This window comes from Apodemus sylvaticus, chromosome 23 (genome assembly GCF_947179515.1).
Source record: "Apodemus sylvaticus chromosome 23, mApoSyl1.1, whole genome shotgun sequence".
In the NCBI taxonomy this organism is placed as follows: domain Eukaryota; kingdom Metazoa; phylum Chordata; class Mammalia; order Rodentia; family Muridae; genus Apodemus; species Apodemus sylvaticus.
Window position 1 is genome coordinate 29083655 of NC_067494.1, and position 14503 is coordinate 29098157.

Here is a 14503-nt window from a genome sequence, read left to right on the forward strand (position 1 = left end):
TTTCACTCCAGATCTAAATGTAAACAACACAGACCCAGTTAAATAGAAACTTTGCAGTCCAAGTAGGCCAACCTTTGTTGTCTCTAGAACAGAATTTTTACTTTAACTCCATGGTATCCCATAGACTATGAAGTCACTATAAAAACTGAATAGGCACTCAAGTTAAAACCAGGAGCACAAATCAAGGTAAAGGTAAAAAGCATGTTTAGAAACCCAATAGTTATAAAATAAAAAAAAATGTCAAATATCTAAATAAATAATGAAAATGGAAAAGTAAGGAGTAAGATAAAACTTTCTTCAAATATTAACATTTAATTAGGTAATATTTTTAAATATTTTAGAATAAAAATCATAACAAAAATAACTATAACAAAATTTTCTACATGGGTTAGCTTACACCTTACATAGAACCAGATGGAGGATTAGGAAATGCAAAGGCTTCTCTGAAGAAATTACCTAATAAGTCAGAGACAAAGCAGTAACATGGGAGAGAGAGGAATTACAAAGGAAAAGATGAAAACATCAAGAGGCACGTGTCAACAAATGCGGAACAAATGATCAGGATTGATGACATTTTGAAAGGCATGTGACAAAACACATACCCTTTCGTCCTTATATGAGGAAAAAAAGTGGTCAACTGTGTGGTGACACATGCCTGTCATCCAAGCACAAGTCATGTAAATACTCAGAGATTGGGAAGGTCAGGAGTTCAAGGCTGCCTTAAACTACACAGTGATTTTATGTCAGCCTAGGCTGCATAAGAAACACGTTTCACAAAAGAACAAGGAGAATAAAAACAAGGAGAAGGAGGAGAAAGAGGAAGAGGAGAAAGAGGAGGAGGAGAAAGAGGAAAGGGGAATAATGGGAGGAAAAGAAGATAGAAGGAGGAAGAAGGTGACTGGGGAATGGGAATGGTGAATGAGATTTCAGCTTCCAGTTTTAGACGGTGGGGTGTGAGAACCCAAGAACATAAATAAAGAAGCAAAAGTTAAAATTAAGAAAAGGTTGTCAGCCCGGCAGTGGTGGCGCACGCCTTTAATCCCAGCACTTGGGAGGCAGAGGCAGGTTGATTTCTGAGTTCGAGGCCAGCCTGGTTCACAGAGAGAGTTCCAGGACAGCCAGGGCTACACAGAGAAACCCTGTCTCGAAAAACAAAAAACAAAAAACAAAAAAAAAAAACAAAAACAAAAACAAAACAAAACAAAAAAAAAAGGTTGCCAACCTTGGGAGACGGGGTTGGGGGACTCTCTAGAAGGTACCAGAGACCTGGGAGATGAGAGACTCTCAGGACTCAAAGGGAGGGACCTTAGATGAAATAAATGCTCCACAGTAGAGAGAGGGAACTTACAGATCTCACCTCCAGCAGGAAGACAGGGTGTCAAATGAGAGAGGGGGGCCACGTCACAGTCACAATTCTTTCAGTTTCTGTCTGAAAGAATTACAGGGATGGAAATGGAGAGGAGCCTGAGGGAAAGAAGGTCCAGCAACAGGCCCAAAGTGGAATCCAGCTCAAGGGGAGGTCCCAAGGACTGACACTATTACTGAGGCTATGGAGCACTCACAAAAAGGGACCTAGCATGTCTGCAGTCCGGAAGACCCAACAAGCAGCTGTAAGAGTCAGACGCAGATATTTGCACCCAACCAATGGACAGAAGCAGTTGACCCCTGTTGTTGAATTAAGAAAGGCTGAAAGAAGCTAAGGAGAAGGGCGACCCTGTAGGAGGACCAGCAGTCTCAATTTATCTGGACCCCCAAGATCTCTCAAACACTGGACCACCAACCAGGCAGCATACACCAGCCAATATGAGGCCCTCAACACACATACAGTAGAGGACTGCCATGTCTGGGTTCATTCAGAGATGATGCACCCAACCCTCAAGACACTGGAGGCCCCAGCCAGTTTAGAGGCCAGGTGGTTTAGGGGGTTGGGACATTTATATGGAGACAGGAGGGAGAGGAGGAGATAAAGGATATAGAACAGTCAGAGGGTAGAAATTGTCCTGGACTCTAGGAACCCAATAGAACCATCTGCATGTCACCAGAAAGAGTAGTTAATACCACAAGGACAGCAGAATGATCTGGCCATTTTATTTGAGGCCTCAACCTACAAAATCACAAGAGACAATAAAACAATGCTTATTTTAAGCCTCTAAATTTTCCCAGTACTGTATTAGACAGCAAAATACAAAAGGAGCAATAAACGAAGCCAAATGTAGCCAAAAGTTGATTTAAAAAAAAAAAAACAACCTGACATCTGTGTAACATCTCTAGTGACTAGGCCTGGAGATGTTGCCCAGTCACAGTCTTTGCCCAGTGTGTATCAGCCTGCAGTTTAATTTACAGCCAAAATTAAAAAGAGAAATGTAGCTTGGACATTTCAAAACTAAGAAAGACAAGTAAACCGATACATGTCCAGAAAAAAAGTATAATTTACCAATGAAAACTATTTAAGGAAAAGAAACAGCAGAAAACTTCCATACATTCAAAAGCAGTTGAGTATAAATCATTAATTTCAATAATGTTCCATATCTCCTCAAACAAACAAGAGCTAGCTCTTAACAGTGTGACAGACATTTCTGTCATCACACACAGAATCATGTCTCTTCCAAAACAAATAAAAACAAAGGCCCATGACATTTTACAAAAAATTTATTAGACACCAAGCCATAAGCAATAGATAAAACTAATTTTCCTGGAGAAAAGAAAGAAGGAAGATTCTAAACACATGTTTTAAGAAACATGATTCTCATGTGAAAAAAAATTAGGGATAAGGACAAAAAGGAAAATCTCTCTGGAAGAGTCAGAAAATTATAAATCCAATGTCATGAAGTTAAACACGGAGGTGTCGTAAATGACACTTATCATGGCTGCTGAATGTATGTCAGAGTGCAAGTAGCTTGTCTTTAGAAAATTTGCCAATCTGAATTTATTCCATTGACTTTTAAGAGCTGAAAAAAGAAAACAATAAAATTGCAGCTATGAATACCTGCAGAAGCTCTACACTAAACTGGGCCTGTCAGTGCCCTGCCAGGGAGCAGGGACACACAGGGTTTCACCTCAGAGAATATACAGACAACTGAGGGGAAGGGGAAAGAAAGGGGGGGGGAGAGAGGAAGATGGAGACATTTTATTCAGTGGTGGAATCCCTTGGATGGAGCAGATAGCCTTAATAAAATTCAATGGGTCACAAGGGAAAACACAAGAGACATGAAATCAGAAGGAAGTTTAATGAGAAGAAGCCTCTCTTTACAACAAATGGTGCTTCCTCTGATAGAAATACCCTTGAAAAGCTCCTTAGGATGGAAGGTAAATAGTTCAAAGTAGAACAGATTTGCTGGGTCCCCAAAGTAACCAAGACTACTGAGAGTCACTCTCAGATAAAAGAAACCAGCCCAAGTGCCCAAAAGCGAGTCAGACCAATTGAGTCATCTGTAGAGGCATTATCCAATCTGTTGAAGTGCCCATAGGCTATGCAGTGTGCTCCGGGATTGTCTATGCAATACAGACAATCGACCCCAAAACTGGATACATGCAAGCAAAAACACACTCAGCAAGTTGTATCTATAAATATCTGTTTAAGGCACACATGCACATATTTATGTAATAATAATAATAATTAAAGAAAAAAGCTATCAACTTGAGAGTGGAAGACACATGAGAGACGTTTGCGGGAAGATATCTGGGAGAAGCTGAGGAGGAAAGAGGCGGTGATGTAACTATTTCAATTAAAAACATTTGCAATGTAAATACATTTTAAAAAGAAAGGATTTGAGGAATAGGGACATGTGGTAATGGGGGAGAAATGATTGAAAATGTACTTGTATGAAGATGTCATAATATAATGTACCTTTATATATAACAATATTCAAAATTAATGTATGCCAATACATTTAAAAACAAAATTAACTGGGTAGGTATATAAAATATTGAAAAAGTATTTACTGGACAAATTTTATAGTGCTCAGAATAAATTAATCTCAGAAAATTAAAAATAAAATAGAATAAAATTTAGCATCTAGGATGAAATCAGCAGGTCAAACAAAATAAGAGGACATGATATTTCCTTTATCTGTACCCACTGAAAAACAGCAAACATTTTCTAATTTATTTTATTAGGTTATCATAATAATAGCAAAGGCTTTAAGCAATAATTAATAAGTCAAGCAGTATGATACCAACATTAAATCGTGGAACAGAATTATAAAAGCCACAGACAGACTGGGGGCGTATAACTTAATCTTAGGCAGAAAGCCAAGATGCTGTCAAAGTCAAGTATGAAAAAGAAGGGATGTAAAACAACTGGAAAATTTTCAAATGAAGTTTAACTCTATTCCAACATGTTACATGAAATAAATGAAAACACCAGGAAAAGTAGATAAATGTGTATCTTACGTATGTTTACACACGTGCATGATTGTGAATGTATGTGCATATGCATGTGAATCCCTGAGAACAATATTAGGTGTCTTCATCGCTTCCCATCTTAGTTTTTGAGAAAAGGTCTCTGACTCAAGCTGGGACTTAGCAATTCAGCAAGGAATTCTTCTGTCTCCATCTCCCCAGTGGTAGAATTAGAGACATGTACCATGTCAGGGACTGGACTCATATCTTCATGTTTGCACAGAAAATACTTCACTGACTGTGTCATCTCCCCATTGGATAAAGCTCAGAACAGAAATCATGAGAGGATTAACAGATTGTACACATAAAAACACAAGGTAACAAGAAAGAACAGCAAATGACTACGGGAACAAACGTTTTGGGTTTCACTGGAGTTCAATTGAATGCACAAATAAAACACTGCCTAGTGCCATGAGAATCCCAAGTGAAGGACACAGTGTGTTGTAAATAGTATTTTCCTCTAACAGTTGGCTATGGCTGAAAATTATGATCAAACAACTCTCACTTTTATGACTATCAATTCATGTATTTCTGAGAACCACTTTTTAAAACGCATTAAAATTCTTTCAATATATAACCTTTATTCTCTAGCAATTCCACTTTCTAGGGTTTTACAGGCAAAATAATTTAGCACCTATCAATTATACATCAAATAATTTGAACACACTTTCAATGTAAAAATCATACAATAGTTTAAGAATGTATATAAAAGAAACAAGGACACATGCTCCACTATGTTCACAGCAGCCTTATTTATAATAGCCAGAAGCTGAAAAGAACCCAGATGTCCCTCAGTGGAGGAATGGATACAGAAAATGTGGTCCATTTTCTGTATCAGCTATAAAATACAATGACTTCATGAAATTTTTAGGCAAATAGAAAAATCATCCTGAGTGAGGTAACCCAAAGAAGACATATGGTATGCACTCACTAAGTGGCTATTAGCACAAAAGCTTGGAATACCCAAGATACAATTCACAGACCACACAAGCTGAAGAAGAAGGAAGACCAAAGTGTGGATGCTTCGATCCTTCTTTGAAGGGGGAACAAAATACTGGAGGAAATAAGGAGACAAAGTATGGAGCAGAGACTGAAGGAAAGGTCATCCAGAGACTGCCCCACCTGGGGATCCATCCCATATACAGTCACCAAACTCAGACACTATTGTAAATGCCAAGAAGTGCTTGCTGAAAGGAGCCTGATATGCCTGTCTCCTAAGGGACCCTGCCAGATCCTTGCAGATACAGAGGCAGATGCTCACAGCCAACCATTGGACTGAGCACGGGTTCCCCAATAGAGGAGCTAGAGAAAGGATTGAAGGAGCTGAATGGGTTTGCAACCACATAGGAAGAACAACAATATCAACCAACCAGACCCCCTCAAAGCTCCCAGGGACTAAATCACCAACCAAAGAGTACATATGGATGGACCCAGCTGCATATGTAGCAGAGGATGGCCTTGTCTGGCATTAATGGGGGGAGAGGCCCTTAGTCCCGTGAAGGCTCGATGCCCAAGTGTAGGAGAATGCCAGGGCAGGGAGATGAGAGTGGGTGGGTGCGTAGGGGAACACCCTCATAGAAGCAGGGGTAGGGGGATGGAATAGAGGATTCTGGGGGAGGGGAGACCAGAAAAAGTGTAACATTTGAAATGTAAATAAAGAAAACTTATAAGAATTTTTTTAAAACTTCTAAAATTCCACATATACATAGATTCTTTTATATATATATATATATATATATATATATATATATATATATATATATATATATATGTAAATATTAACATATACATGATGTCAACAATTCACTAAGAAAATGTTATCAAGATAATTAAGTCATTTAGGTATATTTCTCAATATAACTTTATGTTATTTAAGGTAAATGCCTATAAATAAAAAAAACCTAGTCACATAATACTGTTATATAAGAAGAGTAATTTACAAACTAATGTGAAGAATATATAAACATTTCATAAAAAGATGATGCTTGAACTTTGCATTTAAATCTAATTTTTAAAGCATGTTTGTGTCTGTCAGTATGTACATATGTGTGCAGGTACCCACAGACATCAGAAAAGGGTATTAGATCCCCAAGAGATGGAAGCCAGGCAATTGTGGACTACAGGGTATTGGTGCTGGGAACTGAACTCAGGTACTCTGCAAGAGTAGTAAGTACTATTAACTGCATGGCCAACTCTCCAGCCCCCTTCTCTTGTGAGAAATAATATGCAGAACATGGAATAAACATTGGTTCAATCATGACGCCATCCTTTTTGTTCCTAGCTATTTTACATAATGGGCCAACAATAAACATGAATGATTTGTCCGTGAAAGGAGAGAGTGATAACAGGATGCTGAAGATGATGAAGAAAATGGAGAACACTAGCTTCAGTAATCTACTACGGAATGCTCTTTGTCTACATGCCCAGTCACACTGCACCTGATTACCTGCTTTCTGGAATTCTGACAGATCTTCTGCATACAGTTTTGACAGCATGATGCCGCGCATTTGGTTTTGTTTCCTAATTGTTTTACTTTTCAAAGCCATGTCACTCAGCAAAGTTTATAAATATTCTTAGACTACTTTCGAGCACCATAACATTTCAAAATGTTAAGTGAGTTTTACTGAATCACCATTGGCAGCTAAATTTAGTTTATATTTACAAACTTCACCAAAAGAACAGAACTTGATGGTTGGATTTTGCAGAATACCCAAGTATTGACAGAGCGGTGACTCTGGATGAAAGTTGTTGAGCTAGACCAAGACAAACTGATGTAATAATACACCAGAAATGAGCACTTGGTGGATATTTAAATTCTTCTGCTGGTTAACTTAGGGAAAGCCATATGACGAAAGCATCCAAGATGCTCTCTGTCTCATCAGGATTCTTTGGTGTCTGTGATTTTGCAGTACTTGTTTATTCTTTGATCCTTCAAACAACTATATTTAAGGAATAATGGAATCGACACAAAGTCCGAGTGGAGTGGAGAGAGTAACAAACAAATCAGTATTCCTCTTCTGAGCCTAAGATTTTAAAACTATATTGACCTATCTGTTCTTTCACAAATGTTGCAAAGTATGACTAAGACCTTCTCAGTTAAAATCTGTTGTATAAGCTCACATGTTTTCCTTTGCTTGTATAAAAGATTGTATTTCCTAATGAGATAGGATGATGCCCTCATTAAAAGAACAAATATGTACTCTTAGATATTCTATAAAACACTATTCTCTGAGTTCTGTTTTTAAAATATTTTTCAAGATTTTAAGAACATGTGAACACATTAGCTGTCATCACATGTAGTTCAGCTTATTCAGAAACACAGCCCAATCTTGTAACACACTCTACACTTTCAAGATTAACTAAAAATTTCCCAAGACTTGAAAAATGATATATTCTTGGGGAATATTCAATACAGAATGAAAATAATGAAGTTTTATTGCATGGTAAAATTTTTGCAGATTGTTTGAAAGGATTGACTATCTGGATAGGGATATGAAAGGCCATAGCTCCCTTTATTAAGATGTTTAACCATATTACATTATATTAAAAATTAAAGGCGGGGTCTTATTCCACCATAGTCTCTGAAAAGCATATTGATTGTTTTAATGCCTTTTCAAATAAAAAATTATTCTTATCTCAATTCTGAAATTCAGTGTATGATTAAAAAGTATGAGATGAATGAGATGAATAGGCTAGAGAAGTTCACTTTTTCTTTGAAATGGGACATAATTAGTATTAAGATTTTTTTTTTAATCTTAAATTAGCAGGGCCATGCCCTTGTTTCCAATGAGGATCAACATTGCCATGGTTAACTTGAGAACTATTTCTAAGTACCATGTAAGCATAGGGAGCGTCTTGCAAATTAACAGACATATATTAATGTCCAACACCACATTGAATGCAACAAAACAACCTTGAGCTGAACACAGCTGCATAGAGTGAAACTCATATATGAGTTTTGTGCTTTTTTTTTTTTTTTACTGAAATAAGCATTGAAGCCACATCAATCTTTCTGTTGAGGTGGTTGCTGCCGCTGTTTTAACAATACCACCTTAGAAGGTAAACAAAGAAAGCCAAGCAAGGTGGCTCTTAGTTCAGTATTCTCTTCCTGAGCTAGTTATTTACCTGCTTACTGCAGAACATTGCTAATTATTTTTTCTTTTTCAAATTTTAGGGTGCTTTAGCTTTATTTATATTTCTAATAAACACAAAACATTTTGGTACTGAGTATTTCCCTGCCCTGTCCAGCCCAGACAGGAGATTTTTTTTTTCTCTTCAATTCCCAGTGCACGCACGTAAACATGATTACTCAAAGCAAGGCAACAAGTGAGAGGCGCGGTTAAAATAAGAACTCAGGCGATCTGACTCACAATCCAGCATTCAACCCTTAGAGCTTGCTGCTTTTCTTTGTCCTCTTTGCTGTGAATCAAGACACTTGTTCCTTAGCGGGGTGTTTCTGCTGCAAATCCACTTTCTACAGCATTATGCAATGAAGTCAGAAGCCTGAGCTGGTGACATCAATACAGGTTGCTATGGTAACCCCTGCCATAAGTATTACAGGTTCAGTGTAGGCTCAGAAAAGGGGGATCTCAGTCGAGAAGGAAAATAAGTGCAGCTTTCACTGCAACAGTAATTGGTGGGAAAATATTTTCCAAATAAGCCATCAATTTCATATCGGTATATTATCATTGAAATCACTCCTCTAATATATTATTTTAAAAGAAACATTCACAACAGAAGTAGCAATGCTGCTGACCTTCCCAAATAACACAGTCACATGATCCATGTAAAAAAAAAAAAAAACAAAAAAACAAAAACCCTAACTGCAACACAGCAAAGTATCCCACACACTTTGTCCTCAGAGAAGTCAAATGGTGTCTCTCTCTTCCCCCCTCGTCTCTCTCTCTCTTCCTTTCTTCCTCTCGTCCTCTCTCTCTCTCTCTCTCTCTTTCTCTCTCTCTCTCTCTCTGTGTGTGTGTGTGTACATTCCCTGTTATGCATAAATTCATAATGGCACAATGACAACACAGTTTTCCCATCACCAGCATTTAAAGGGGCCTCACAATTGCATATATGAAAGCAGTTTTAGAACAGAAGTCTATTTTTTAAGTAGTTGTAAAGATCACCTTCCTTATTTTCCTGAATTATATCCATTTAAGTAGTGAGATGTCCTTTTGACTTGACATTTTTTAAAAACCTGAATTTAAAGCACACAAGACAATAATTTCAAAGACTGGACTCTCCCTTGGATCCTTTGCTTGTCAACAAGAAAACCCTAATTCAACTCTGCAAGCATCCCTGCTGAGCTGCAACCTGTGGTACATTAGGTCTAAGATGCTTGCAACATAAACCCTCCTATAAAAAGTTCATGTGTGACGTTGATAATTACAACAGTAATTATCAGCAAATGATCACAGGAAGCACCCCAATTGACAAGCACACAGTTAGCTCTATATCCATCTCACTTAAGAATCTCACCCATACAATGAAGGGGTGGCATTATCTCCACAGATTAAAAGGAAAGCTCAAAGGGCTAATGTGGCTTGCCTAAAATCACATAGCTTCCAAGAAATACAGACAGCACGTGAATTTGGGGCTGAGTCCAGGATTTTATTAACCAGAATTTATGGACAAATCCCTAGTACTAGAATAAAATTTGAAAACTGTATCATGATAACATTGAGCAAACTATTCCTCAGTGAAGAATTTATCAGTGCAAGGAGGCTTTTGCATTATATTTTGATTCCTGGATGCATGTGATGGCTTATTTTCCTATTTATAACATTTGGCGGTATAATGTATGTTTTCCTGAAGATGCTGTTGTATACTTTGGGTGGAGGATGAAAATACACAATGGGAGAAAGCACAGGACGTGGAAATACACATACAAAAGGAGCAGACAGACATCTGTTCTTACACCATACACACACAAAAACAGCTCGCAATGAATTAAAGGTTTAAATATAAACTTGAAGTCCTGCGAGAAAAAATAAGAGAAGCCTTGGGGCCTCAGCTCCTGAGCTGACCCTATTCTGAGGAGCAGTTTTCCTTTCTTAAGGAACCTTTTCTCTCCCTGCACATCCACATGCCTGCACTGAAGCCTCAGCTTCTGCTAAGCAGCTCTCACACTGAAGTTAAAGCACATGAGGCCATAATTACAAAGACTGGACTTCTTCCCTCCAAGATCCTGTGTCTTTAATCACCATCCCCAAGGAGAAAACCTTAATTCAATTCACAAACACCCCTGGGTCCTTGCTGGGGCTACTGCTGTGATCATAAAAAAAGAAAGAGGTGTGAGAATATGGTATACAGTGGTGTGGGGGAAGAGGGTGCCTCAGAAGACCCATGCCAAGGCATCCCTTCTCCGTAAGGGACCAGACACACACCCACACACAGGTATAATATAGAATAGATTTTATTCAGGGCATGGGAGGGGAGTTAAGGGGGTAGTAGAGGCAGAGAAAGGCAGGGAGAGGGAGAGAGTAGAGAAGCAGAGGCCGGCCATGACCACGTGGAGAGGGGGGAGGAGAGGAGAGCCCAAGAGGGGCCAAGAGAGAGGCTAGGAGAGTGTGAAAATAAGAGATGTAAAAGATGTGAGAGAGGGAGGAGGGGCAAGAATTACCTTTTATAGTAGGCCACGCCTACCTGGCTGTTGCCAGGTAACTGTGGAGTAGAGATTAGACAGAATTATAACAGCTACAACCTGCGGCACCAAAGTCTTACTTTCCACTTTGTATCTCCAAAACTGAATATGCATTCTCCCTGAGAACCTAATTCTAAAAAAGCAGAAGTTTCTTGCTTTATTTTTTTCTTTCTCTCCCCTGCCAGTTGCTGAGATTTAAAGATTGCCTTGGTTTTCTTGACCCCTCTTCTCAAATGCTCCCCAAGCTTTAAAAATAAAATATAACAAACAAAATATAGGAGCAAAGCTCCTTCTATGACCTTTGCAGTTTGACACAAGAGACATGAACAACAAAATCAAGGGCTATTTACAGAATGAGATAAAGATACTTTGCAAAATGTAAATCCAATATGTATGAATATCCAGGATATATTTCATACAAATCAATAGCGAGAAGATAATAATCCCAATTAGAAAATGGGAAAAATATGAAAATAGACATATAAAGACACATAAAGGACCAGCCAGTATGTGAAGAGACATTAACATTACTAATCATCAGAGATAAGCATACAGAAACAAGCAACCTGTCTTGCTTTTTTAAGACAGGTTGTGAGGAAAAAAAGACAAAAGACAGCATGTGTTGGAAAAGATTTGAATAAGAGGGATATTTTATACTGCTTGTAAGAATATAAGTTAATATAACCATTAGAGAAATGTAGAGATGGTCCTCAAAAGGTAAAAAATAGAACTAATATATCATCTAACAATTATGCTGTTGGGCATATTTCCAAAGAAATGAAATCTTTATCTCATAGATAAATCTTCACTTACATTTTTGTTGCAACTTTATCTACAATAGCCAAGACACAAAAATAACTGACTGCCCGTCAACAGAAAAATGGATAAAGAAAATCTGGGGTAAGGGAGAGTGAGGAATGTATGGATGCACATATACATGGAGTAAAATATTATATGTAGCCCTAAAATTCCTATTATTGCAACAATTCTCTATGCATGAAAGGAATCATGCAAAGTAAGAAAAACTAGAAAGAGAAAGACAGTTTCCCTTACATGTAAACTAAGAAAGTTGTACTCCGTGAGCCCTAGTAGAAGAGTGTTTACCAGGAACGAAAGGATAAGAGAAATGAAGGCCTGCACCAGGAGCTGACCTGGTGTCACAGCTCTCCATACCCAAATACCCTTGGGAGAGAGCTGGTCTCCTAGGAGTGCTGACACACCTGTGAGCACAGGTAAGACAACCACTTATTCTCAAATTGCAGGCTCAAGAGAGACCTTCCCAGAGCCATCAGGACACAGGAACCAAGGAACAGCCAGGGACAGGATTCTTCCAGTTCTCCAGCACCCTGGAGCTGACCCTGTGCCACAGCAATCCATACCCAAATTCCTCCAGGAGAGAACTGGTCTCCCCGGAATATTGACATGCCACAGTCAGAGACATCAAGACCAGCTAACACCAGAGATAACCAGATGGCGAGAGGCAAAGGCAAGAGCATAAGCAACAGAAACCAAGGCATCATCAGAACACAATTCTCCCACCACTGTGAGTCCTGTATACCCCAGCACACCGGGAAAGCAAGACTCTGTTTTAAAATCACATCTCATGATGATGATAGAGAACTTTAAGAAGGACACAAATAACTCCCTTAAAGAAATGCACAAGAACACAAGTAAACAGCTGCAAGCCCTTAAAGAAAAAACACAAAAATCCCTTAAAGAATTACAGAAAAACACAACCAAACAGGTCAAGGAATTGAACAAAAGCATACAGGACCTAAAAATGGAAATAGAAACAATAAAGAAATCACAAAGGGAGATAACCCTGGAGATAGAAAACCTAGGAAAGAGATCAGGAGTCATAGACACAAACATCACCACAAGAATGCAAGAGATAGAAGAGAGAATCACAGATGTAGAAGATACCATAGAAAACATTGACACAATATTCAAAGAATATGCAAAATGCAAAAGGCTACTAACTCAAAAACATCCAGGAAATCCAGGACACAATGAGAAGACAAACCTCAGGGTAATAGGTATAGAAGAAAGTGAAGACTTCGAAATTGAAGGGCCAGTAAATATCTTCAACAAAATTAGAGAAGAAAACTTCCCTAACCTAAAGAAAGAGATGCCCATAAACATACAAGAAGCCTACAGAACTCCAAATAGATATAGGACCAGAAAAGAAATTCCTCCCATCACATAAATAGTCAAAACTCCAAATGCACAAAACAAAGAAAGAATATTATAAGGAGTTAGGGAAAAAAGTCAAGTAACATATAAAGGCAAACCTGTCAGAATTACACCAGACTTCTCACCAGAGATTATGAAAGCTAGAAGATCCTGGACAGATCTTATACAGACCCTAAGAGAACAAAAATGCAAGCCCAGGCTACTATACCCAACAAAACTCTCAATTACCACAAATGGAAAAACCAAGATATTCCATGACAAAACCAAATTTACACAATACCTTTCCACAAACCCAGCTTTACAAAGGATAACAGATGGAAAATGCCAACACAAGGAGAAAAACTACACCTGAGAAAAAGCAAGAAAGTAATCTTCTTTCAACAAACCCAAAAGAAGATAGCCACACAATAATAAAAATAACATCAAAAATAAAAGGAAACAATAATCACTATTCCTTAATATCTCTTAACATCAATTGACTCAATTTCCCAATAAAAAGACATAGACTAACAGACTGAATATGTATGTAAACAGGACCCAACATTTTGCTGCATACAGGAAATGTACCTCAGTGTCAAAGACTAACACTACCTCAGAGTAAAGGTCTAGAAGACAATTTTCCAAGCAAATGGTCCCAAGAAGCAAGTGCAGTAGCCATTCTAATATCGAATAAAATCAACATTCAACCAAAAGTTATCAAGAAGAATAAGAAAGGACACTTCATACTCATTAAAAGAAAAATCTACCAAGAATTCTCTTTTTTTTTTCCCTGAGACAGGGTTTCTCTGTGTAGCCCTGGCTGTCCTGGATCTCACTCTGTAGACCAAGCTGGCCGTGAGCTCAGAAATCTACCTGCCTCTGCCTCTCAAGTACTGGCATTAAAGGCGTGTGCCACCACTGCCCGGCAAGAACTCTCAATTTTAAATATTTATGCTTCAAATGCACGGATACCCACATTCATAAAAGAAACTTTACTAAAGCTCAAAGCATACATTGTACCTCACAGAATAATAGTGGGAGATTTCAACACCCCACTCTCAGCAATGGATGATCATGAAAACAAAAACTAAACACAGACACGGCGAAACTAACAGAAGTTATGAACAAAATGGATTTAACAGATATCTATAGAACATTTCACCCTAAAACAAAAGAATGTACCTTCTTCTCAGCACCTCATTGTATCGTCTCCAAAGTTGACCATATAATCGGTTACAAAACCGGCATCATCAGATATAAGAAGATTGAAATAATTCCATGCATTCT